At 38.9% G+C, this 26976-nt stretch overlaps 1 protein-coding gene across 6 annotated transcripts in view; it reads right to left on the bottom strand.

Moving 5' to 3' along the window:
- The window catches only part of ASB12 (ankyrin repeat and SOCS box containing 12), a 174973-nt gene that overhangs the window by 67979 nt on the left and 80018 nt on the right, over positions 1 to 26976 (bottom strand). For 2 of the 6 annotated variants that reach the window (XM_057495619.1, XM_057495620.1), the window contains one exon: positions 20668 to 20824. The exons of the other annotated variants lie outside the window; for them this stretch is intronic. The gene's annotated coding sequence lies outside the window, so the exon portion shown is untranslated. The remainder of the gene's footprint in view (positions 1 to 20667; positions 20825 to 26976) is intronic. 6 annotated transcript variants of the gene reach the window in all.

Here is a 26976-nt window from a genome sequence, read left to right on the forward strand (position 1 = left end):
AAAAACAGCAGACCTCAAGGAAAAGGGTAAAGTACCAAACCCATGATCTAAAGGGACCCAAGTACTTCTCCCACCCCAGCTCACTGGAGGGAGGAAGAGAAATGGAGTGGGGATGGCGTGGAGGCCTAGCACTGCTGAACACCCAGCCCTAGAGATCTGCTCTAGGAACAAGAACCTCCATTACATGGTGCTCTGGAGATAAGTGAGGTTGGAAAGCTAAGATAAGTGGAACACTTGGAGACACTGAGATTCCAGCTGCTTCTGGAAAATACGTATCCAGAACCAGCCTCTCTGGGACAAAAGAAAGGTGGGCAGTATGAGAAAGTTCTAACAGTGAGAGGGTGGATAAAAGGGCAAGGATTGCACAGAGTTTGCTGCTCAGGAGAAAGGATAGGTGGACAAAACTGTCCAGGCACAGTCTTCCCAGCACAGTGGGAACTTTCAGGAGCTTCAGGTGTTCCATCCCCCTGGCTGGCTGCGCAGTGATGAGGCCTCCCACTGCAACACACAGCCTGCTGCACCTTCCTTCTGCCCGGCACCACCTTGCAAACCAGCTGCTCCCACCATTGTGCCAGGCCAGCCAGAGGGAAGCCCCGCCTATGGCAGCTACAAGTGGAAAGCACAGAAGCATCTCCCTGCGTGCTAGGCCAACTGGCCCTGGCAGCAGAGGCAGGCACTGCAACCAGAAGCCGAAAAGAGCTTTTTCCTCCTGACAGGCACAAGCGCCACTCACCTGCAACCAGCACAATCGCTCCAGGGGCTAAGTAGTTCCAGAGAGTAGAGCTTCTGGGCACTAGAGGGTGCCACCTACAAATATGAAATGTCAAAGGAACCTGGTTCAACCCAAAATCCCACAAACACCAGAAAGAGGGCCAAATGAAACTGAACTCATCAATCTTCCTGAAGATTTCAAAATAAAAATCATAAAATTGCTCACAGAGCTACAGAAAAATGTTCAAGAACTCAGGGAAGAATTCAGGAATGAGATACAAATGGTGAGGAGTTCAGTATCAGAAATGAAACATAGAATGGAGGGATTTAAAAGCAGATTAGATGAAGTAGAGGAGATAGTATATGAAATAGAAATTAGAGAACAGGAATACAAAGAAACTGAGGCATAGAGAGAAAAAAGGGTCTCTAGGAATGAAATAATATTGAGAAAATTGTGTGACCAATCCAAACCAAACAATATTCTCATTGTAGGGAAACCAGAAGAAGAAGAAGAAATGAGAAAAAGGGATAGAAAGTGTCTTTGAGAAGGTAATTGCTGAGAACTTCCCCAATCTGTGGAAAGAAATAGTTTATCAGTCCATGGAAGTACACAGATCTCCCACCACAAGGGACCCAAGGAAGACAACACCAAGACATATAATAATTAAAGTGGCAAAGATCAAGGATAAGGACAGAATATTAAAAGCAGCCAGAGAGAGAAAAAAGATCACATACAAAGGAAAACCCATCAGGTTATCATCAGACTTCTCAACAGAAACCTTACAGACCAGAAGGGAGAGGCATGATATATTTAAAGCAATGAAACAGAAGGGCCTCGAACCAAGAATACTCAACCTGGCAAGTTTATCATTTAAATTTGAAGGAGGGATTAAACAATTTCCAGATAAGCAAAAGCTGAGAGAATTTACCTCCCACAAACTATCTTAATGGTGCATTCTAAAGGGACTCCTGTAGATGGAAGTACTCCTAAGGTTAAATAGCTGTCACCAGAGGAAATAAAACCATGGTAAAGAAAGTAGAACAATTAAATACTAAGCAGATGCAAAGCCAAACCCAGTACCACCAAAGTTAGTCAAGGGACAAAGAGTAAAGAATATGATACCTAATATACAAAGAATGGTGGAGGAAAAAAAGGAGGAAAAGCAAAAGAACCTTTAGATTGTGCTTGTAATAGCATACTGAGTGAGTTAGGTTAGACTGTTAGATAATAAGGAAGTTACCCTTGAACCTTTGGTAACCATGAATCTAAAGCCTGAAATGGCAATAAGTATATACCTTTCAATAATCACTCTAAATGAAAAAGTTCTGAATGCACCAATCAAAAGACATAAAGTTACAGAGTGGATAAAAAAACAAGACCCATCTATATGCTTGCTGCCTACAAGAGACTCACTTCAAACCCAAAGACATACACAGAATAAAAGTGAAGGGATGGAAAAAGATATTTCATGCAACTAATAGGGAGAAAAAAGCAGGTGTTGCAGTACTTGTATCACACAAAATAGACTTTAAAACAAAGAAAGTAACAAGAGACAAAGAAGGGCATTACATAATGAGAAAGGGGTCAGTCCAACAAGAGGATATAACCAGTATAAATATCTATGCACCCAACATAAGAGCACCAAAATATGGGCAACAAATACTAACAGAATTAAATGGGGAAATAGAATGCAATACATTCATTTTAGGAGATTTCACCACACCACTCACTCTGAAGGACAGATCAACCAGACAGAAAATAAGTAAGGATACAGAGGCACTGAACAACACATTAGAACAGATGGACCTAACAGACATCTACAGAATACTCCACCCAAAAGCAGCAGGATACACATTTGTCTCAAGTGCACGTGGAATATTTTCAAGAATAGATCATACACTAACCAAAAAAAACAGTCTCAGTAAATTCAAGAGATTGAAATTCTACCAGCCAGTTTCTGAGACCACAAAGGTATAACACTAGAAACAAATTACGCAAAGAAAATGAAAAGGCTCACAAACACATGGAGGTTTTACAACATGCTCCCAAATAATCAATGGATCAATGACTAAATAAAAACAGAGATCAAACAATATATGGAGACAAATGCCAATAATAAATCGACACCACAAAATCTGCGGGTGCAGTGAAGGCAGTGCTAGGAGGGAAGTATATTGCAATACAGGCTTACCTCAGGAAAGAACAATCCCATGTGAACAGCCTAAACTCACAATTAATGAAACTAGAGAAAGAACAAATGAGACCCAAAGTCAGTAGAAGGAGGGACATTAAAGATTAGAGAAGAAATAAATAAAATCAAGAATAATAAAACAATAGAAAGAATTAATGAAAGCAAGAGCTGGTTCTTAAAGAAAATAAGCAACATAGATAAACCCCTAGCTAGGCTTATCAAGAAAAAGAGAGTCTACACACATAAACAGAATCAGAAATGAGAACGGAAAAATCACTATGGACACCACAGAAAAACAAAGAATTATTAGAGAATACTATGAAAAATTATATGCTAATGAACTGGATAACCTAGAAGAGATGGACAACTTTCTAGAAAAATACAACTTTCCAAGGCTGACCCAGGAAGAAAAAGAAAATCTGAACAGACCAATTACTAGCAATGAAATTGAATTGGTAATCAAAAAACTATGTAAGAACAAAAGCCCTGAACCAGATGGCTTTACTGCTGAATTTATCAAATATTTAGTGAAGACCTAATACCCATCCTCCTTAATGTTTTCCAAAAAGAAGAAGAGGAGGGAAGGAATACTTCCAAACTCATTCTATGAGGCCAACATCACTCTTAATACCAAACCAAAGACACCACAAAAAAAGAAAATTACAGACCAATATCCCTGATGAACATGGATGAAAAAATACTCAACAAAATATTAGCAAATTGAATTAAAAAATACATCAAAATGATCATTGATCATGATCAAGTAGGATTTATTCCAGGGAAGCAAGGATTATACATTATTCGAAAATCCATCATCATACACCATATCAATAAAAAAGAAGGACAAAAACCACATGATCATCTCCATAGGTGCTGAAAAAGTGTATGAGAAAATTCAACATCCACTCATGATAAAAACTCTCAACAAAATGGGTATAGAGGTCAAGTACATCAACAGAATAAAGGCCATATATGACAAACCCACAGTCAATGTTATACTAAACAGCGAGAAGCTGAAAGCTTTTCACCTAAGATCGGGAGCAAGACAAGGATGCCCACTCTCCCCCCCTTTTATTCAACATAGTTCTGGAGGTTCTAGCCACAGAAATCAGACAACATAAAGAAATAAAAGGCATCCAGATGGGTAAAGAAGAAGTTAAACTGTCACTGTTTGCAGATGACATGATATTGTACATAAAAAACCCTAAAGAATCCACCCCAAAACTGCTAGAACTAATAACTGCATTCAGCAAAGTTGCAGAATAAAAATCAATACACAGAAATCTGTTGCATTTGTATATACTAATGATTAACTACCAGAAAGAGATTATTATTCAGCCATGAGAAGAAAACAAATCCTACCATTTACAACAACATAGATGGAGCTAGAGGGTATTAAGCTCAGTGAAATAAACCAGGTGGAGAAAGACAAGTACTAAATGACTGCCCTCATTTGTGGAGTATAACAACGAAGAAAAACTGAAGGAACAAAATACGAGGAGTCTCACAAACTCCAAGAAGGGACTGGCGGTTACTAAAGGGGAGGGGTGGGTGAGGGTGTGTGGGGAGGGAAGGAGAAGGTGATTGAGAGGTATTATGATTTGTACACATGGTGTGGGGGGATCATAGGGAATACAGTGTAGCACAGAGAAGACAAGTAGTGACTCTGTGGCATCTTCCTATACTGATGGAAAGTGACTTCAATGGGGTATGGGGGGGCCTTGATAATATGTGTGAATGTAGTAACCACAATGTTTCTCATGTGAAACCTCCATAAGAGTGTATATCAATGATACCTTAATAATAAATAAACAAATATATATATAAATAAAAGAACAGCAGAATAAACATTTTTCCTAAGTTCACGTAGAACATTTTCCAGGATATACCATGTGTTAGGTCACAAAACAAATGTTAGTAAAAGTGAAAAGAATTAAGTTATTCAAAGCATGTTTTACAATAACAATATAATGGAATTACAAATCAATAGCAGAAGGAAAACTGGAAAATCCACAAATATGTTGAAAGTAAACAACAAAATTTTAACCAATCAATGGGTCAAATAAGAAAACACAAGGGAAATTAGGAAATATCTGGCATAAATGAGAAACACAACATATCTAAACTTATAAAACACAGCAAAAGCAGTGCTTAGATGGATATTTTTAGCTGTAAGTGTTTATATTAATAAAGAAAGATCTCATATCATCAACTGAACCTTATACCTTAATCAAGAAGGTTCTTTGAAAAGATCAACAAAAATGAACAAGTACCAGCTAGATAAACTTAGAAAAAAAGAGAAGATTCAAGTAAGTATAATCAGAAATGAAAGATAGGATATTACAACCAATTTGCTTTAGAAAAAGAAAGGGATAGATTTTTGGAGAAAAAGGATACTATGAACAATTGTATGCCAACAGCATGCGTACCTTAGATGAAATGGGTAAATTTTGAGAAATATATAAGCTACCAAGACTGAATCATGAACAAAGACAAAATCTGTACAAACCTATACCTAATAAGAATATTTAATCAGTAATCAAAAACTTCCTAACAGAGAAAATAACAGTAGGCACACTGGTGAATTCTAACACACATTTAAAGATGAATACCAATCTTTTTCAAACTCTTCCAAGATACTGAAGAGGAAGGAACATTTCCTATCTCATTCCAAGAGGCCAGCATTATACAAATATCAAAGCCAAAGACAGTAAAGTAAACCACAGACTGATACCTCTATGCATACTAAAGTAAAATTCCTCATCAAAGTACTAGCAAACAGCATTCAAAAGCATAATAAAAGTATTGTACACCATGACCAAGTGGGAAATACTCCTAGAATGCAAGAATGTTTCAACACATGCAAAAATTAATCAATATGATACACTACATTAACAGAATTATGGGGGAAAAGAGCACATCATCAGAAAATGTATTTGATAAAATTCAACATCCTTTCATGATAAAAAACACTAAACATACAGGGAATAGAAGAACAATACCTCAACATAATAAAAGTCATACATGAATGGTAAAAGACTGAAAGCATTTCTTCTAAGGTTGGGAATAAGACAAGGATGCCGACTCTTGCCATTTTTGTTTAAACTAGTACTGGAAGTCCAGTCAGAGCAGTTAGGCAGGAACAATATATAAAAAGCTTCCAAATTGCAAAGGAGGAGTCATCTTTGTTTCATACAATGTAGAAAAACCTAGAATCTACAAAAAAATGTTAAAACTAATAAATTCAGCAAAGTTTCAGCATTCCAAACACAAAGAATCAGCTCCATTTCTATACACTAACAATGAACCATCCGAAAATGAAATTAAGAAAAACATTCTATTTACAATACTAACAAAAAGAATAAAATAATTAGGAATAAACTTAACCAAGGAGACAAAAGAGTTGTATACAGGAAAGTAAAAAGTGTTGTTGAAAGAAATTAAAGAAGATACATATATCTTTTCTTCATGGAAAGACATTTCCTGTTCACAGATTGCAAGACACAATATTGTTAAGAGGGCAATACTACCCAAGTGATCTACAGATATAATGCAATCTCTTTAATATCCTAATGGTGGTTTATATAGAAATTAAGAAAAAATCCCATCCTAAAATTTATATGGAATCTCAAGGGACCCCAAATAGCCAAAACAATCTTTAAAATGATGAACAAAGTTGGAGGCCTCAGACTTTCTGACTTCAAAACATTACAACTTCACATTAATAAAAATACTGTGGTTATTACCAGAAAAAGACAGACATACTGACCAATAAAATAGGATAGAGAACTTAGAAGTAAACCCTCACATATATGGTCAAATAATGAAAGTGCTAACATCATTCAGTGGGGAATGGGAATGGGCAGTCTTTTTAACAAACATTGCTGGGAAAATGGGCTATCCACATGCAAAATAATCAAGCTGGGCCCCCTACCTTACACCATATACAAAAATTAACTCAGAATGGATAACATAACTAAATGTAAGAGCTAGAATTATAAAATCTTAGAAGGAAACAAAGGCTTTAAGCTTCATGACAGTGGACTTGGCAAGCATTTCATGGATATGACACCAAAAACACAGACAACAAAAGTGAAAATAGGTATATTGATCTATATAAAAATTAAAAACTTTTGTATATCAAAGGTCATAATCAACAAACTGAAAAGGCAGCAGAGAATAGGAGAAAATATTTGCAAATAATTTGTCATGTAAGGAGCTAATATCTAGAATACATATAAATAACACCTACAACTCAAAAACAACAAAACAAACAACCTGATTAAAAAGTCAGCAAAGTATTTGAATAGATACTTCTCCAAGAGATGCAAATGGGAATAAGCATATGAATAGACAGTCAATATCACGAATCATTAGAAAAATTCAAATCAGAATCACAATGAGGTATCACCTCACATCCATTAGGATGGATACTATTTGAAAAAACAAAAACAAGTGTTGGTGAAAATGTGGAGAAACTGGAACTCTTGTGTACTGTTAGTGCGAAAATAAAATGGTATAGCTGCTATTTTAAAATACTGTGGTGGTTCCTCAAAAATTTAAAAATATATTTACCATATGATCTGTCAGTTCCACTTCTCAGTATATATTTAAAAGAATTCAAAAGCAGGACCTCAAAAATACTTTTACACCAATGTTCACAGCAGCATTATTTACAAAAGCCAAAAGGTGGAAGTTATCCAAGTGTCCATGGACAGATGAATAGATAAAAAAAAATGTGGTATATACAATCAGCCTTAAAAGGGGAAGAAATTCTGACATATTCTACCATATGGATGAACCTTGAGGACACTGTACTAAGTGAAATAAACCAGACATAGAAGGACAGATAATGTATGGTTCCAGTTATATGATATATCTAGGTAGTCAAATTCATAGAGACAAAAAATAGAATGGTGGTTGTCAGGGGATGAGGTGAGGGGAAAATAGCTGTTTAATGGGTATAATTTTCAGTTTTGTAAGATGAAAAATTTCTGGCGATTGATTGTACAATGTAAATATACTTAATACTACTGAACTATACTTAAAAATGGTTAGGATGGTAAATTTTGTTATGTGTATTTTACCACAATTACAAATAAAAAGAAAGAAAAGAGAGCAATCCCATTAACCCTTTATCCAGCTTCCCCAATGGGTAACTATAGTGCAAGATCACAATCAGAATTATGATATTGATACAGTCAAGATAGAATTCCCACACCCTAAGGAGTATTCCTGTTGTCTTTCTATAACAACACTTACCTCCCTTCCCTTTATCCTCCATCCTGTCCTTAACCCCTGGTAACCATTAATTTTAACCATTAACCTCTAATTTTGTCTTTTCAAGAAATTTATGTAAGTGGAAGCATACAGTATATAACATTTTGAGATTAGCTCTCAAACTTCAGCACAATTCTCTGCAAGGTGTGTTGCATGTATCATTATTCTTTATTGCGGAGTAATATTTGATGGTATAGCTGTACTACAGTTTATTTACCTGAATATTTTATCTGCTGAAGGACATTTAGATTGTTTCAGTTTTTAGTTATTATGAATAAAATTGCCATGAACATTAGTATGCAGGTTATGTAAACAAAAGTTTTCATTTTTCTGGCATACATGCTTAGGAGTACAATTAGTGGATCATATAGTAGTTGCACATTTAGTTGTTTAGGAAGCTGAAAAACTTTTCCAGAGTGACTGTTATTATTTTCCATTAGTATTACAGAAATGAGCCAAAGATGGCCCCTGCATATTGGCCCTGTATTGTTTATTTCTTTATAATAGGCTGGGATCCATTAGACTAAAATACCTACCACTGCCAAACTCAGTTTTTTACCCATACAATTGTTTTAAAGATAGTCCAAATAAGCAGTTTTTAGCCATTTAAGGCCTACTTGTTTTTCATACCCTGAGAAACTGTACCTAGTATCTGCTAACCATAGTAAGATAAATCTCAGGGCGGTAGGAACAGGTGCTCCAAGTGACCAGACATGTGCTGGGTTCTATTAGAGTGTAGGGTTCTCACCAGGATACTGCCTAAAGATGAGGTACAGGCTTAAACTTCTGGGGCAGCTGAGATGGAAGGGAAGAATCTGCAGAAGAGGACTGGTGCTCACTAGAGAGAAAGGCAGCACAATACCATGTTGACAGTAATGAGGAAAATTTGTCCTTTATTTCCCTGGTAACCACTTGCAAAGTAAAAAATATAGAAATGGCAAAAGGGGAGGGCCAAGAAGGAGGGGCTATTTCTCAGTTGGAGAAAGAGACATGTCCTTTCTTTTGTCCTGAGGTCTAGTCTCTCCTTAAAGACCTAACCCTGAAACAAAGTGAAAAAGGGTCTGCTTGGTCATAAAGAATGGATTTGGTGAGGAACAAGCTTCACCTAAGAGGCTGAAATTAAATAACTAGTTGCCATAATTCTGAATGGAAAAATGGTGACTCTACCAAAGGATCCCACACAATGTGAAAGGTGAGAATAATCCTCAGAGGAAGTTTTGGACACCCGTCCACATGTACCTTGTTGATGTGGATTTTTATGGCATGGAGGGTTTTTCCATCCTATGATAGTCCTCATAAAGGCCTGGGCAGATTGTAAATAGAAAATGTTAGCTGAGGCCAAAGATCTCCGTCATTAGTAGGGGAGGTTGGAGTAGCTTATCAGGTAACAGATGTATGCAGCATGTCATGCAGTAAGATGACTTGGCAATCTAGAGGAGACTTAATTAAGTCCTGAGACTACCCAGTTGTTCCTTAGGAGGGCTGCTGATATAAGTCCCCTTTATGGCCAGAACAGCCATAATGTTCTAAGACAATTCTAGAAGTCATAGATAACTGCCCTGTATTTAATAGAAATTTATAAAGACAAACTAAGAGTCAAGTTTGCTTGCTTTTCTACAAACAATATCCTTACCTGGCCTAAAATAAAATTGCTGGCAACAGTGATGTCTCTCTCCTCTAGGCCAAATGAATCACCTATAAATATGACCTTTCTATTGCCTGCTATGCTCTGTGCTATAAAATCACTACTAAGTGGAGGCTCACTATAGATTATAGAGAGCTGAACAAGGCTGTTCTCTTTATTAGGACACCTATACTAGATATCTTCACCTTAACATTTGAAGCAACATAGGTAAATGGTTTGGAGCTGTAGACTTGACTAGCATATTCTATTCAGTAAAAATTTTGCCTGAGGGCCAGTCACAATTCACCTTCACCTTTGAAGGTTAAAGTATATCTTTTCTTGGTTGCCTATAGAATTTGTAAATAACTCTGTGACCATACATGTTTTGCAGACAGGATATAGCTTCCTGCTCCACATTCCACTAGAAACTCGGCTTTGCCATTATATTGATGACATTCTCCTTACTGGACCTGACCAAGGAGACTGTCTCAGGCCATGGCAACTGTGTGCATACACCTTACTGAGAGGGAATGGGCAAATGCCTTGCATGAGGTACAAGACCTCTTCCAATCTGTTAAAATTTGGGGGTTACATTTGGAACACAGAAGGATGAAGTAATTCCAATCTGGTTAAAGACAAGCTCCTAGTGATTTAACCTCCACAATAGTAAAGAAGGTCCAACATTTGCCAGGAATGCTTGGATTCTGGCTCCAGCATGTTTCTTATCTCCAGTATTTACAGTCCTCCATCTATCAAGTCACTTACTTTTCAGTCTTCTACTTTTAGTGAGGATCTGAACAATAACAGGTATTAGATAAACTAAAGGAGGTTATTACTTTGTCTATCCCACTAGTGCTCCAAGGGTAGGCCTTAAATTTGAAATCTCTGATACCCCAAAATTTGCCTCCTGGAGCCTCTTGACTAAATGGATAGATAAATGCCTTCCATGGGTTTTTAGTGCAAGCAAATCCCAGATTCAGCTCAAAGGTAGTCACCACAAGAGAGGCAACTCCTGGTGGTACACTGGGCACTTGTCAAGAGTGAAGCCCTTATTAGGACAGAGCCAATTACCCTATAGACCAAGATTCCTATTATACCCTAGGTAGTAGAGAAAGGTCTCTGTTAAAATGGATCAGCAACAGAGGACTCCTAATTAAAACAGAAGTGCTATCCACAATAGAAAGCTAAACCAGGCTCTAATGGAGTGTCACAACTCCACGAAGAAATAGCCACATGCCTTGCTATTGAAGTTAACTCCTCAAAAACCTGAGACATGCCTATTTCTCTTTATCAGTAGAGACTGAAGTGGTGATGGTTCACCAGTCATAGAACAAGAAAGGTAACAGCATTTCTTTTTTTCTTAAATTATACTTTGATATCATTAATCTACAATTACATGAAGGACATTATGTCTACTAGACTCCCCTTCAACAAGTCCCCCACACATCCCCATTCACAGTCACTGTCCATCAACATAGTAAGATGCTGTAAAATCACTACTTGTCTTCTCAGTGTTGCACAGCCCTCCCCGTGCCCCCCCCACACTACACATGCTAATCATAATGCCCCCTTTCTTTTTTTCCCGCCCTTATCCCTCCCTTCCCACCCGTCCTCCCCAGTCCCTTTCCTTTTGGTAACTATTAGTCCATTCTTGGGTTCTGTGCTTCTGCTGCTGTATTGTTCCTTCAGTTTTCTTTTGTTCTTATACTCCACATATGAGTGAAATCATTTTGTTCTTGTATCTCTCTGCCTGGCTTATTTAACTGAGCATAGTACCCTCTAGCTCCATCCATGTTGTTGCGAATGGTAGGATCTGTTTTTTTCTTATGGCTGAGTAATATTACATTGTGTATATGTACCACCTCTTCTTTATCCATTCATCTACTGATGGACATTTAGGTTGCTTCCATTTCTTGGCTATTGTAAATAGTGCTGCGAGAAACATAGGGGTGCATCTGTCTTTTTCAAACTGGAGTACTGCATCCTTAGGGTAAATTCCAAGAAGTGGAATTCCTGGGTCAAATGGTATTTCTATTTTGAGCTTTTTGAGGAACCTCCATACTGCTTTCCACAATGGTTGACTAATATACATTCCCACCAGCAGTATAGGAGGGTTCCCCTTTCTCCACAACCTTGCCAACATTTGTTGTTGTTTGTCTTTTGGATGGTAGCCATCCTTACTGGTGTGAGATGATATCTCATTGTGGTTTTAATTTGCATTTCTCTGATGACAAGCGATGTGGAGCATCTTTTCATGTGTCTGTTGGCCATCTTTATTTCTTCCTTAGAGAACTGTCTATTCAGCTCCTCTGCCCATTTTTTAATTGAATTTTTTGCTTTTAGTTTATTGAGGTGTGCGAGCTCTTTATATATTTTGGATGTCAACCCTTTATCGGATATGTCATTTATGAACATATTCTCACATACTATAGGATACCTTTTTGTTCTATTGATGGTGTCCTTTGCTGTACAGAAGCTTTTCAGCTTCATATAGTCCCATTTGTTCATTTTTGCATTTGCTTCCCTTGCCCGGGGAAATATGTTCAAGAAGAAGTCACTCATGTTTATGTCTAAGAGACTTTTGCCTATGTTCTTTTCCAAGAGTTTTATGGTTTCATGACTTCTATGCAAGTCTTTGATCCACTTTGAATTTACTTTTGTGTATGGGGTTAGACAGTGATCCAGTTTCATTCTCTTACATGTAGCTGTCCAGTTTTGCCAGCACCATCTGTTGAAGAGACTGTCATTTCCCCATTGTATGTCTATGACCCCTGTATCGAATATTAGTTGACCATATATGTTTGGGTTAATGTTTGGAGTCTCTATTCTGTTCCATTGTTCTGTGGCTCTGTTCTTGTGCCAGTAACAAATTGTCTTGACTACTGTGGCTTTGTAGTAGAGCTTGAAGGTGGGGAGTGAGATCCCCCACACTTTATTCTTCCTTCTCAGGATTGCGTTAGCTATTCGGGGTCTTTGGTGGTTCCATATGAATTTTTGAAGTATTTGTTCCAGTTCATTGAAGAATGCTGTTGGTAGTTTGATAGGGATTGCATCGAATCTGTATATTGCTTTGGGCAGGATGGCCATTTTGATGATATTAATTCTTCCTACCCATGATCACGGGATGAGTTTCCATTAGTTAGTGACCTCTTTAATTTCTCTTAAGAGTGTCTTATAATTTTCAGGGTATAGGTCTTTCACTTCCTTGGTGAGGTTTATTCCTAGGTATTTTATTCTTTCTGATGCTATTGTGAATGGAATTGCCTTCCTGATTTCTCTTTCTATTAGTTTATTGTTAGTGTATAGGAAAGCCACAGATTTCTGTGTGTTAATTTTGTATCCTGCAACTTTGCTGAATTCCGATATTAGCTCTAGTAGTTTCGGAGTGGAGTCTTTAGGGTTTTTTATGTACAACATCATGTCATCTGCAAATAGTGACAGTATAACTTCTTTTTTACCAACCTGGATTCCTTGTATTTCTTTGTTTTGTCTAATTGCTGTGGCTAGGATCTCCAGTACTATGTTGAATAACAGTGGGGAAAGTGGGCATCCCTGTCTTGTTCCCGATAACAGAGGAAAAGCTTTCAGCTTCTCGCTGTTCAGTATGATGTTGGCTGTGGGTTTATCATATATGGCCTTTATTATGTTGAGGTACTTGTCCTCTATAACCATTTCGTTGAGAGTTTTTATCACGAATGAATGTTGAATTTTATCGAATGCTTTTTCAGCATCTATGGAGATGATCATGTGGTTTTTGTCTTTCTTTTTGTTGATGTGGTGGATGATGTTGATGGATTTTCGAATTTTGTACCATCCTTGCATACCTGGGATGAATCCCACTTGGTCATGGTGTATGATCATCTTGATGTATTTTTTAATTTGATTTGCTAATATTTTGTTGAGTATTTTTGCATCTACATTCATCAGGGATATTGGTCTGTAGTTTTCTTTTTTGGTGGTGTCTTTGCCTGGTTTTGGTATTAGGGTGATGTTGGCTTCATAGAATGAGTTTGGGAGTATTCCCTCTGCTTCTATTTTTTGAAAAACTGTAGGGGAATGTGTATTATGTCTTCTCTCTATGTCTGATAAATTCCGAGGTAAATCCATATGGTCCGGGGGTTTTGTTCTTTGGTAGTTTTTTGATTACAGCTTCAATTTTGTTCCTGGTATTTGGTCTGGGTCAGTCTTGGAAGGTTGTATTTTTCTAGGAAGTTGTCCATTTCTCCTAGGTTTCCCAGCTTGTTAACATATAGGTTTTCATAGTACTCTCTAATAATTCTTTGTATTACTGTGGGGTCCATTGTGATTTTTCCTTACTTGTTTCTGATTCTGTTGATTTGTGTTGACTCTCTTTTCCTCTTAATAAGTCTGGCTAGAGGCTTATCTATTTTGTTTATTTTCCCGAAGAAGCAGCTCTTGGTTTCACTGATTTTTGCTATTATTTTATTTTTCTAAATTTTATTTATTTCTTCTCTGATCTTTATTATGTCCCTCCTTCTGCTGACCTTAGGCCTCATTTGTTCTTCTTTTTCCAATTTCGATAATAGAGACATTAGACCATTCATTCGGGATTGTTCTTTTTTCTTTAAATATGCCTGGATTGCTATATACTTTCCTCTTAAGACTGCTTTTGCTGTGTCCCACAGTAGTTGGGGCTTTGCGTTGTTGTCGTCATTTGTTTCCATATATTGCTGGATCTCCATTTCGATTTGGTCATTGATCCATTATTTAGGAGCGTGTTGTTAAGCCTCCATGTGTTTGTGAGCCTTTTTGCTTTCTTTGTACAATTTATTTCTAGTTTTATGCCTTTGTGGTCTGAAAAGTTGGTTGGTAGGATTTCAATCTTTTGGAATTTACTGAGGCTCTTTTTGTGGCCTAGTATGTGGTCTATTCTGGAGAATGTTCCATGTGCTCTTGAGAAGAATGTGTATTCTGTTGCTTTTGGATGTAGAGTTCTGTAGATGTCTATTAGGTCCATCTGTTCTAGTGTGTTGTTCAGTGCCTCTGTGTCCTTACGTATTTTCTGCCTGGTGCATCTGTCCTTTGGGGTGAGTGGTGTTTTGGAGTCTCCCAGAATGAATGCATTGCATTCTATTTCCTCCTTTAATTCCGTTAGTATTTGTTTCACATATCTTGGTGCTCCTGTTTTGGGTGCATATATATTTAGAATGGTTATATCCTCTTGTTGGACTGAGCCCTTTATCATTATGTACTGTCCTTCTTTATCTTTTGTTACTTTCTTTATTTTGAAGTCTATTTTGTCTGTTACTAGTATTGCAACACCTGCTTTTTTCTCTCTGTTGTTTGCATGAAATATCTTTTTCCATCCCTTGACTTTAAATCTGTGCATGTCTTTGGATTTGAGGTGAGTCTCTTGTAAGCAGCATATGGATGGATCTTGCTTTTTTATCCATTCTATTACTCTGTGTCTTTTGATTGGTGCATTCAGTCCATTTACATTTAGGGTGATTATTGAAATGTATGTACTTATTGCCATTGCAGGCTTTAAGTTTGTGGTTACCAAAGGTTCAAGGTTACCTTCTTTAGTATCTTACCGTCTAACTTAACTCACTTATTGAGCTATTATAAACACGGTCTGATGATTCTTTCTCTCTCTTCTTATTCCTCCTCCTCCCTTCTTCATAAGTTGGGTGTTTTGTTCTGTGCTCTTTTTAGGAGTGTTCCCATCTAGAACAGTCCCTGTAAGATGCCCTGTAGAGTTGGTTTGTGGGAGGCAAATTCCCTCAACTTTTGCTTGTCTGGGAATTGTTCAATCCCTCCTTCATATTTAAATGATAATTGTGCAGGGTACAGTATTCTTGGTTTGAGGCCCTTCTGTTTCATTGCATTAAGTATATCATGCCATTCTCTTCTGGCCTGTAGGGTTTCTGTTGAGAAGTCTGATGATCGCCTGATGGGGTTTCCTTTGTAGGTAACTTTTTTTTCTCTCTGGCTTCCTTTAATACTTTGTCCTTGTTTTTGATCTTTGCCATTTTAATTATTATGTGCCTTGGTGTTGCCCTCCTTGGATCCCTTGTCATGGGAGTTCTGTGTACCTCTGTGGTCTGAGAGGCCATTTCCTCCCCTAGTTTGGGGAAGTTTTCAGCAATTATTTCTTCAAAGACACTTTCTATCCCCTTTTCTCTCTTCTTCTTCTTCTGGTACCCCTATAATGCAGATATTGTTCCGTTTCGATTGGTCACTCAGCTCTCTTAGAATTCTTTCATTCCTGGAGATCCTTTTATCTCTCTCTGCATCAGCTTCTCTGTGTTCCTGTTCTCTGTTTTCTAGTCCATTAGTGGTCTCCTGCATCTCGTCCATTCTGTTTTGAAGTTCTTCCAGAGCTTGTTTTATTTCTGCATTCTCCTTCCTTAGTTCTTGCATATTTCTCTGCAAGTCCATCAGCATGGTTATGACTTTTGTTTTGAATTCTTTTTCAGGAAGACTGGTTAAATCTATCTCCCCAGGTTCCTTCTCAGGGGAAGATGTAGAAGATGTCAAAGCTGTCTGGGTTAGTCTTGTCTGGATCAAATTATTTTGCCTTTTCATGTTGGTAGGTGCAATGATGAGCTATTGACTCGTCTGTCAGCTGGCAGAACCACGACTTTCCACTTGCTCCTGGCTTTTCTTTACTGGGACAACTGCGTCCCCTAGAGGCTTTGTTGGGCAATTGCATGTAGTCTGGGTCTCTGTATCTTGCCCAGCCGGTACAGAGGAAGCTCCCTTGCTGTGGGTGTTGCCACCCTCAGGCTGCTACTCTGCTATGGCAGGGCCCCGGAGGGGTAATGGGCGGGGGACTGTTTGGCTGTTCACCTCCATGAGGGGTCTCAGAGCTGTTGCCCAGGGGGTTAGTGTGCACAGAGTTCCCTGGAATTTCCAGCTGCTGGACTGTGACCCGGGATGCTTCCGTCCAGCTGTGGGGTCCCTGTTCCTTTAAGACTTTCAAAAAGCACTCGCTTTTCTTTGTCACAGGGGTGCTGGCTACAGGATCTGCTCAAAGGTCTTACTGTACTGTTTCCCTAGTATCCAGGATCCCATGCATGCACTGTGTCTGCGCTCTGGTGCAGATGGCTAGGGCTGGGTGTTTAGCAGTCCTGGGCTCCCTCTCCCTCCGAGCTCCGAGTCCTCTCCTCCCGCCGGGAGCTGGGGTGAGGGGCTTCGGGTCCCGCCGAGCTGCGGCTTGTAGTATTTGTTGTATTTTCAAAAATATATGTTTTTGGGAGGAGATTTCCACTGTCCTACTCATGCCGCCATCTTGGCTCCACCCTGTAACTGCATTTCTTTACTGATGCAGTAAGCACTGAGTGAAGGGGTGACAGACAATTCAATTCAGAAAATTCACCCTTATTCAAACAGTACACTTTCCCAATGGGCTGAGCTGCATGTAATATTCCTAGCAATAAAGAATTCCCTTGACAAACTTTTTCCTAAGCTTCATATTTTCACTGATCCCTGGTTGGTCGCTAGTTGGTTACCACTTGGTCAGGACTTCTGCAATATCAAGGACAGAAAATACAAGGCTGAGACATTTGCAATAAAAAGATGTGGAAAAAAATCACCACACTTGGTCCTAGTCTGTGCATCTTGGTGTACTATATCTTAGCTCACACGTAGCAATACAGAGAAGGCACAATATAATACTAAAGCTGATTAACCAAACCACCAAACTGGGTAAGCCTCTTAATGGAGGGAGAGTCCCCAGAATTTTGGGATGAGCCACTCTAATTCTTCTGTCAGTAAGCACACCAGAGGTCAAGGCATTTGGGCATCAAGGGGTTGCAAAAATAGATTGTTACTAGAGGAGTCAAACTAGGAAAGAGACATTTACACAAAGCTATTAAGGACAATAACACATGTCATAAATCTAGACACTGGACCTACTGCATGGGAAGAGAAGGACCACATCAGAACTGGCAAATCAATTTCATTGGGCTTCTCCCTAAAGCAAATAGAGCCATTAAATATCCCTTAGCAATGATGGCTACCTACAGAGGCCTTCGACTGGCTTACCTATGCAAGGATAACATGTTGATGATATTGAGGGTCAGCTTTTACAGCCTTTGGGAGTGCCATAGTTGCACAGTCAGATCAAAGTTTCCACTTCACTGCAAAGCAAATGCAACAATGGGAATCACAAAATGATATTAATTGGGCTTTTCACCTACCCTCCTGTCCTATGACAGCATATATCATAGAAAGATGTAATGAGCTTCTAAAACAAGGACTATTGAGAGATCTTAGAGAACAAAGGTTCTTCAAGTGGCCAAAAATACTGCTCATAGTCCTGATTACATTTAATCCATATGCCTCCCTATGACATAACTACACCATATTGAAATCCACAACAAATAACGAGACCAATAACAGAGATATCAGCCTTGCTGGTATATACACTCATAACAGACACAACCCAGTTACCAACTTTGTCAGACACGGGAGACCTGACATTGCCATCCACAGCAAAGTAATATCCACCTGGTATTTTCATATTTCCCTTCTTCCTTACAGAAAAATACAGAGCCGAGTTATTTCCCCATCAGTCCTTTACAAGGACCTGATGTGGACTACTGACTCTGGGACCATCCTCAGCCTGTGTCCACATATGATCCAATCTCAGCTGAGTAAACCACCCACCACTATCTGAAGAGGTGTCTTCACATGCTGCCCGTGCATTTGCTCTACTAAAGGCAATGTTGAGCAAACCTGGACTTAAAAATTCAAGAGGTGGAACTAATCACCATTTGGCTGAGTAACACAAATAGGCACAGTCTGGACAACCAGATTTCCTAGTGCTGGTTACAAATGACCTCTGACTTTAATCCCTACTCTGTTGCTGTGCCCCTTCCGACTTTTTCCAGTGTCAACTATACATTCATTGGTGGATCACCCTAGGCCTGAACTATACTTTCTACAGTTGATAAGGTATGTCTGGAAACAGTATGCCACATGAATGCCACAGAGAAGCACACAACATGGGTCAGATTGGAGAAAATGTATACCACGTTGTTGGCTATTTGGGCTGGTCAATTCTACTAACAAACCACAGACATCAACACTTTAGCACTCCTCCACCGATCTGTACTACTACTAACATCACTCTTTCTGGCTAAACCAGACTTTAAGTTACAATTTGTGAGTTGTAAATGCTTTCTAAGCCCCATGTGCCAACTTTTATTTCAAATCAGATGCAATCTACTATTATTAAGACCATCAAACAAATAGAGCAATTGGTCACTACCTATTGGTCTCATTTAAGGAATGCCTAGAAATAGTATGTACCCAATATTACAATCAAGATGCTCGTGATTGGTGCAAGCAAATAAAAAAAATGCTGTAATCCAGAGCCAATACCAACAAACCTTACTGGATTACAGAGATAAAATTATAGTTTTTACCAATGCCTGGCATGAAGATGAATGTAAAATCCTGCCAATACTGTACACTCTTACACCTATTGGCCTCTGTTCCTATAGGGAATGACGTTTTCCTATAGATTATAATGATCTGCCTCCCCCTCCAGCGTTAAGTCCCATTTATTGAAGCTGAGAGAAACTGCACTAACCACGTGGCCAAGACCACCTCACCATGGACTTCTTTCCTGACCAATAATTAATATGTTATAAGGAAGGCTGTGTATTCTACATAATCATGCTTAGGCCAAGGTGTATCTGAAATATCAGGGAGTACAACAGCTTGGAAATTATTCCCTAACATAAGCTTCTCACAATATTAAGTGCAAATTTTACATAACACAAAAGCAATGTTGTTTGCCCATCGTAAATAATCATAGCTCCCGGATATTACTGAAAGGACAATATTCATGAAAAACATACTCCCATGAAACTAACCACTTTATACATGGGAGTCTTTACCCAAATTGACAACTGCTTGCTTATAGCTATTGTAAAATCTGCTAGGCCTACAAACATCACTGTTAATAAGGACTTGAGAAATATTTGAAGGAAACTGATACCCAAAGTTATTCTTCTGGGAGGTCCTAAAACATACCCTACCTTATGGGATATAGAAATGATAATGAGAAGCCTAGTAGTAAGGCTAACCTAGGAAATGTATTGGTTTTGTCACACTACTATGTCCTATGAGACCACCATGAGGCTATTCAAGCTATACAGACAGCTGTTCTAGAAAAGTTCCTGCTAGAACAGAAAAAATGGAGTAGGTGGTCCCCCACTAAAACACAGCAATGTTGTGATAAACAGGAACAGAAATCGGCTAAATGTACAATATAATTGGGGTCTATTTTTGCAATAATGTGGCCCATCTATGAGGATTTCATATGTGAATGCCCCATATTTTAGGATCTAATTTGGTGTGTGGTTAAATTAACAACTTTAAAAAAAAGCTCTGAGAGTACCTGCAAGGCTTATGCCATAATCATGGAAACACACTGATGTCATTTACAACTGGAATTGCGTAAGAAACCAAAACACCAATGTATACCAATCTGAAAAAGGGGGAACATACAATTGTCCACCAAATCAAACCTGCATATAGCCTTTTCCACAGGAACACATATGATGGCAAATTTAACCATATGCTGGGCTTGCTTCCACCAATCTGATTTTAGTACTCATAACATAATAACTCTCTTAGCCTGGCTACCCCATAAACCTCACTTATCAAGATGAGCCTGCCAATGGCCAACAACAAAATACAGAGGCCTATCTCATATAAGTAGATGGTAATAGTGGGCTTAGAACATAACCAATTTAGTTGACCTAGATGCTGAGTGCAAGATGGATAACACATGTACACTTGTTTGACTATAACATTATATGTACCTAAGACTAACAAGAGAACCAAAGGCAGCTGTGTAGCCCATCCTACAGCCATACTTACAGCAGTGCTCAAGAAGAGACCTCAGCCAGTATCTCGGCCTACTGCAGAGCTGAGCCAGTGGTGCTATCTGGTTTGGGAGCTCAGAGGGTAGATCTGCCTGGCTTGGGTCACTAGCCAGTGAGCTGAGCTGGCTATGAAGATCATTCTGCAGCATCACCTGGGTAGGAAAACAAATTCAAAGTCCTATTTGCTGCTGAATATAGTTCTCAGCACCCCCGACCAGGAAGCCTAACCAGAGAACTCAGGCAGTGGCAGAGCCCATCCTAAAGGCATGATTTGGCAGGGAACAAAGCCAATCAAATTATGAAGTATAGATTCTGGCCCTGCATAACCAGGAAGCCTTAACAGAAACCATGGAGAGCATCAGAATCCAGCACATGGTTCTGACAGGCCATGGATCCCAGCCAATCCCCTACCCAGAAGCAAAGCATAACCTACAGCCTTACATGATTGCTAACACAGCCCACAGCCTTACTCAGGCAGGGAGCCCAGCCAGTGATGTCACCTAGTCACAGAGCATAGCCAATAGCCCCACCTGAGAAGGGAGTAGGGACAGTGACCCTAACTGTAGAACACAGTCTCTAGCTTCTCTCATCTGTGGGATACAGTTGGAGGCCCTTCTTGACCAAAAGGACCAGTCAGCAAACCTGCTAAACAGGGAAGAACAGGCAGCAAGCAGCATACCTAATCACTAACTCCAGCCTATAGCCTGCCAAACTCTGGGGCATACAAAAGAATGAAACTGGACTCTTATTTTACACAACTCACAAAAATTAAGTCAAAATGGATTAAAGACTTATATTTAAGACCTAAATCCATAGTACTCCTAGAAGTAACAGAGAAACAACTCCTTGATATTGGTCTTGGCAATGAATTATTTTCAGTTTCACACCCAAAACATAAGCAACAAAAATGAAAGTAAACAAGACTACATTAAACTAAAAAGCTTCTACACAGCAAAATAAATGACCAAGGGAATTACAAGGCAACCTATAGAATGAGAGATGGCCAACAGGTACATGAAAAGGTGTTATACATCACTAATCATCAGTAAAATAAAAATCAAAACCCAATGAGACATCACCTCATACATGTTAGAAAGGCTATCATTAAAAAGACAAGAGACAACACTTTGGCAAGGATGTGGAGAAAAGAAAATCCATGTGCACTGTTGGTGGAAATGTGAATTAGTATACCCACTACAGAAAACAGTATGGTGACTACTAAAAATTAAAAATGGAACTACCATATGATCTAGCAATTCCACTTCTGGGTGTATATTTGAAAGAAATAAAATCACTATCTTGAAGAGATAGCTGCAACACTATGTTCACTGCAACATTATTTATAATAGGCAAGATGTAGAAACAACCTAAGTGTTCATCAATGGATGAATAAAGGAATTGTTTTATATATATATATAATTGTTATTCAGTCATGAAGAAGGAAATCCTGCCATTTGTAACAATGTGGATGAAGTATGAGGGCATTATACAAGTGAAATTAGACAGTGAAAGACAGATACTGTATAATCTCACTTACATGTGGAATGTTAATAAAAAATAAACTTACAGGAGCCAAGATGGCGGCGAGAGTAGAGCAGCGGAAATCTCCCAAAACCACATATGTTTATGAAAATATAACAAAGACAACTCTTCTTAGAATAGAGACCAGAGGACACAGGACAACACCCAGACTACATCCACACCTGCAAGAACCCAGCACCTCATGAAGGGGGTAAGATACAAGCCCCAGCCTGGCGGGACCTGAGTGCCCCTCCCCCCAGCTCCCGGTGGGAGAAGAGGAGTCGGAGCTGGGAGGGAGGAAGCCCAGGACTGCTAAACACCCAGCCCCAGCCATCCGGACCAGAGCACAGACACAGTGCATGCGTGTGGTCCTGGATACTAGGGAAACAGGACAGCAAGACCTGTGAGAAGGTCCATGAGGCTGGTGCCCGGGGACAAAGAAAAGCGAGAGGCTTTTTTTTTTTTCTTTTTTTGGCGAGTGCTTTCTGGAAGTCTTAAAGGGACAGGGACACCAAAACCAGAAGGAAGTGTCCTGGGACACTTAGTCTGGCAGCAGGGAATCTGGGGATCTCTGGGCACTCTAACCCCCAGGGAAGCAAGGAGCACGGAGGCCCCTCACGGAGATAAATAGCCTCCTGTCTACTCCCCCTCCAATGAAGTTCCAACATACAGGAGCAGTGGCACGAGGCAAGCCACGCCCAAAGCAACAGCAGATGTAAACGCCATAGCAGCCCGGCAGGAATCAGAAGCCCTGTTGGCATGCAGCTGCCCAGAGCAAGCCACTAGAGGTCACTGTTCTCCAAGGAGAGGAAGGCCACAAACCTTCCAAAAACCTTCTTCCAAAAACAAGAAGGAAAGTTCTTCCAGCCGTCACTCATGCTAGCTCTGCAAACTATCTCTACCACCATGAAAAGGCAAAATTACAGGAAGACAAAGAACACAGAGTCAACACGTGAGAAGGAGACAGACCTAACCAGTCTTCCTGAAAAAGAATTCAAAATAAAAATCATAAACATGCTGATGGAGATACAGAGAAATATAAAAGAGCTAAGGGATAAAGTTCGGAGGGAGATTACAGACGCCCGGAAAGAGATTACAGAAGTGAAACAAACTCTGGAAGGATTTATGAGCAGAATGGATAAGATGCAAGAGGCCATTAATGGAATAGAAACCAGAGAACAGGAATGCAAAGAAAGAGACATAGAGAGAGATGAAAGGATCTCCAGGAATGAAACAATATTAAGAGACCTATGTGACCAATCCAAAAGTAACAATATCCATATCATAGGGATACCAGAAAAAGAAGAGAGAGAAAAAGGGATAGAAAATGTCTTTGAAGAAATAACTGCTGAAAAATTCCCCAAACTGGGGGACGAAATAATCTAACAGACCACGGAAATACACAGAACTCCCAACAGAAAAGACCCAAGGAGGACAACACCAAGACACATAATAATTAAAATGGCAAAGATCAAGGACAAGGAAAGAGTTTTAAAGGCAGCTAGAGAGAAAAAGGTCACCTATAAAGGAAAATCCATCAGGCTATCATCAGACTTCTCAACGGAAACCCTACAGGCAAGAAGAGAATGGCATGATATATTCAATGCAATGAAACAGAAGGGCCTTGAACCAAGGATACTGTATCCAGCACGATTATCACTTAAATATGAAGGAGGGATTAAACAATTCACAGACAAGCAAAAGTTGAGGGAATTTGCCTGCCACAAACCACCTCTACAGGGCATCTTACAGGGACTGCTCTAGACGGGAACACTCCTAAAAAGAGCACAGAACAAAACACCCAACATATGAAGAATGGAGGAGGAGGAATAAGAAGGGAGAGAAGAAAAGAATCTCCAGACAGTATATATAAAAGCTCAATAAGCGAGCTAAGGTAGGCAGTAAGATACTAAAGAGGCTAAGCTTGAACCTTCAGTAACCACGAATCTAAAGCCTGCAATGACAATAACTACATATCTTTCAACAGTCACCCTAAATGTAAATGGACTGAATGCACCAATCAAAAGACACAGAGTAACAGAATGGATAAAAAAGCAAGAATCATCTATATGCTGCTTACAAGAAACTCACCTCAAACACAAAGACATGCACAGACTAAAAGTCAAGGGATGGAAAAACATATTTCAGGCAAACAACAGAGAGAACAAAGCAGGGGTTGCAGTACTAGTATCAGACAAAATAGACTTCAAAACAAAGAAAGTAACAAGAGATAAAGAAGGACATTACATAATGATAATGGGCTCAGTCCAACAAGAGGATATAACCATTCTAAATATATATGCACCCAACACAGGAGCATATGTGAAACAAATACTAACAGAACTAAAGGGGGAAATAGACTGCAATGCTTTCATTTTAGGAGACTTCAACACGCCACTCAACCCAAAGGACAGATCCACCAGGTAGAAAATACGTAAGGACATGGAGGCATTGAACAACACAGTGGAACAGATGGACCTAATAGCCATCTATAGAACTCTACATCCAAAAGCAACAGGATATACATTCTTCTCAAGTGCACATGGAACATACTCCAGAATAGACCACATACTAGGCCACAAAAAGAGCCTCAGTAAATTGCAAAATATTGAAATTCTACCAACCAACTTTTCAGACCACAAAGGTATAAAACTAGAAATAAATTGTACAAAGAAAACAAAAAGGCTCACAAACACATGGAGGCTTAACAACATGCTCCAAAATAATCAATGGATCAATGAACAAATTAAAATAGAGATCAAGGAATATATGGAAACAAATGACAACAACACAAAGCCCCAAATTCTGTGGGACGCAGTGAAAGCAGTGTTAAGAGGAAAGTATATAGCGATCCAGGCAAACTTGAAGAAGGAAGAACAATTCCAAATGAATAGTCTAACATCACAATTATCGAAACTGGAAAAAGAAGAACAAATGAGGCCTAACATCAGCAAAAGGAGGGACATAAAAAAGATCAGAGAAGAAATAAAGAAAATTGAGAAGAATAAAACAACAGCAAAAATCAATGAAACCAAGAGCTGGTTCATTGAGAAAATAAACAAAATAGATAAGCCTCTAGCCAAACTTATTAAGAGAAATAGAGAATCAACACAAATCAACAGAATCAAAAATGAGAACGGAAAAATCATGACAGACTCCACAGAAATACAAAGAATTATTAAAGACTACTATGAAAACCTCTATGCCAATAAGCTGGAAAACCTAGAAGAAATGGACAACTTCCTAGAAAAATACAACCTTCGAAGACTGACCAAGGAAGAAACACAAAAGTTAAACAAAACAATTATGAGCAAAGAAATTGAAACAGTAATCAAAAAACTACCCAAGAACAAAACCCCCATGCTTGACAGATTTACCTCTGAATGTTATCACACACACAGAGAAGACATAATACCCATTCTCCTTAAAGTTTTCCAAAAATAGAAGAGGAGGGAATACTCCCAAACTCATTCTATGAAGCCAACATCACCGTAATACCAAAACCAGGCTAATACCCCACCAAAAAAGAAAATTACAGACCAATATCCCTGATGAATGTACATGCAAATACTCAATAAATATTAGCAAACTGAATTCAACAATATATCAAGACGATCATACACCATGACCAAGTGGGATTCATCCCAGGGATGCAAGGATGGTACAACATTCGAAAATCCATCAACATCATCCACTACATCAAAAAAAAGAAAGACAAAAACCACATGGTCATCGCCATAGATGCTGAAAAAGCATTTGACAAAATTCAACATCCACTCATGATAAAAACTCTCAGCAAAATGGGTGTAGAGGGCAAGTACCTCAACATAATAAAGGCCATATATAATAAATCCACAGCCAACATTATACTGAACAGCGAGAAGCTGAAAGCTTTTCCTCTGAGATCGGGAAGAAGACAGGGATGCCCACTCTCCCCACTGTTATTTAACATAGTACTGGAGGTCCTCACCATGGCAATCAGACAAAACAAAGAAATACAAGGACTCCAGACTGGTAAAGAAGAAGTTAAACTGGCAATATTTGCAGATGACATGATATTGTACATAAAAAACCCTAAAGACTCCACTCCAAAATTACTAGAAATGATATCGGAATAGAGCAAAGTTGCAGGATACAAAACTAACACACAGAAATCTGTGGCTTTCCTACACACTAACAATGAACTAACAGAAAGAGAAATCAGGAAAACAACTCCATTCACAATTGCATTAAAAAGAATAAAATACCTAGGAATAAACCTTACCAAAGAAGTGAAAGATCTATACCCTGAAAACTAAAAGTCACTCTTAAGAGAAATTAAAGGGGACACTAACAAATGGAAACTCATCCCATGCTCATGGCTCGGAAGAATTAATATCGTCAAAATGGCCATCCTGCCCAAAGCAATATACAGATTTGATGCAATCCCTATCAAACTAGCAGCAACATTCTTCAATGAACTGGAACAAACAGTTCAAAAATTCACATGGAATCACCAAAGACCCGAAATCCAAAGCAATCCTGAGAAAGAAGAATAAAGTAGGGGGGATCTCACTGCCCAACTTCAAGCTCTACTACAAAGCCACAGTAATTAAGACAATTTGGTACTGGCACAAGAACAGAGCCACAGACAGGTGGAACAGATTAGAGACTCCAGACATTAACCCAAACATATATGGTCAATTAAAATTTATAAAGGAGCCATGGACATACAATGGTGAAACGACAGTCTCTTCAACAGATGGTGCTGGCAAAACTGGACAGCTACATGTAGGAGAATGAA

The sequence above is a fragment of the Manis pentadactyla genome, chromosome X (genome assembly GCF_030020395.1).
Source record: "Manis pentadactyla isolate mManPen7 chromosome X, mManPen7.hap1, whole genome shotgun sequence".
In the NCBI taxonomy this organism is placed as follows: domain Eukaryota; kingdom Metazoa; phylum Chordata; class Mammalia; order Pholidota; family Manidae; genus Manis; species Manis pentadactyla.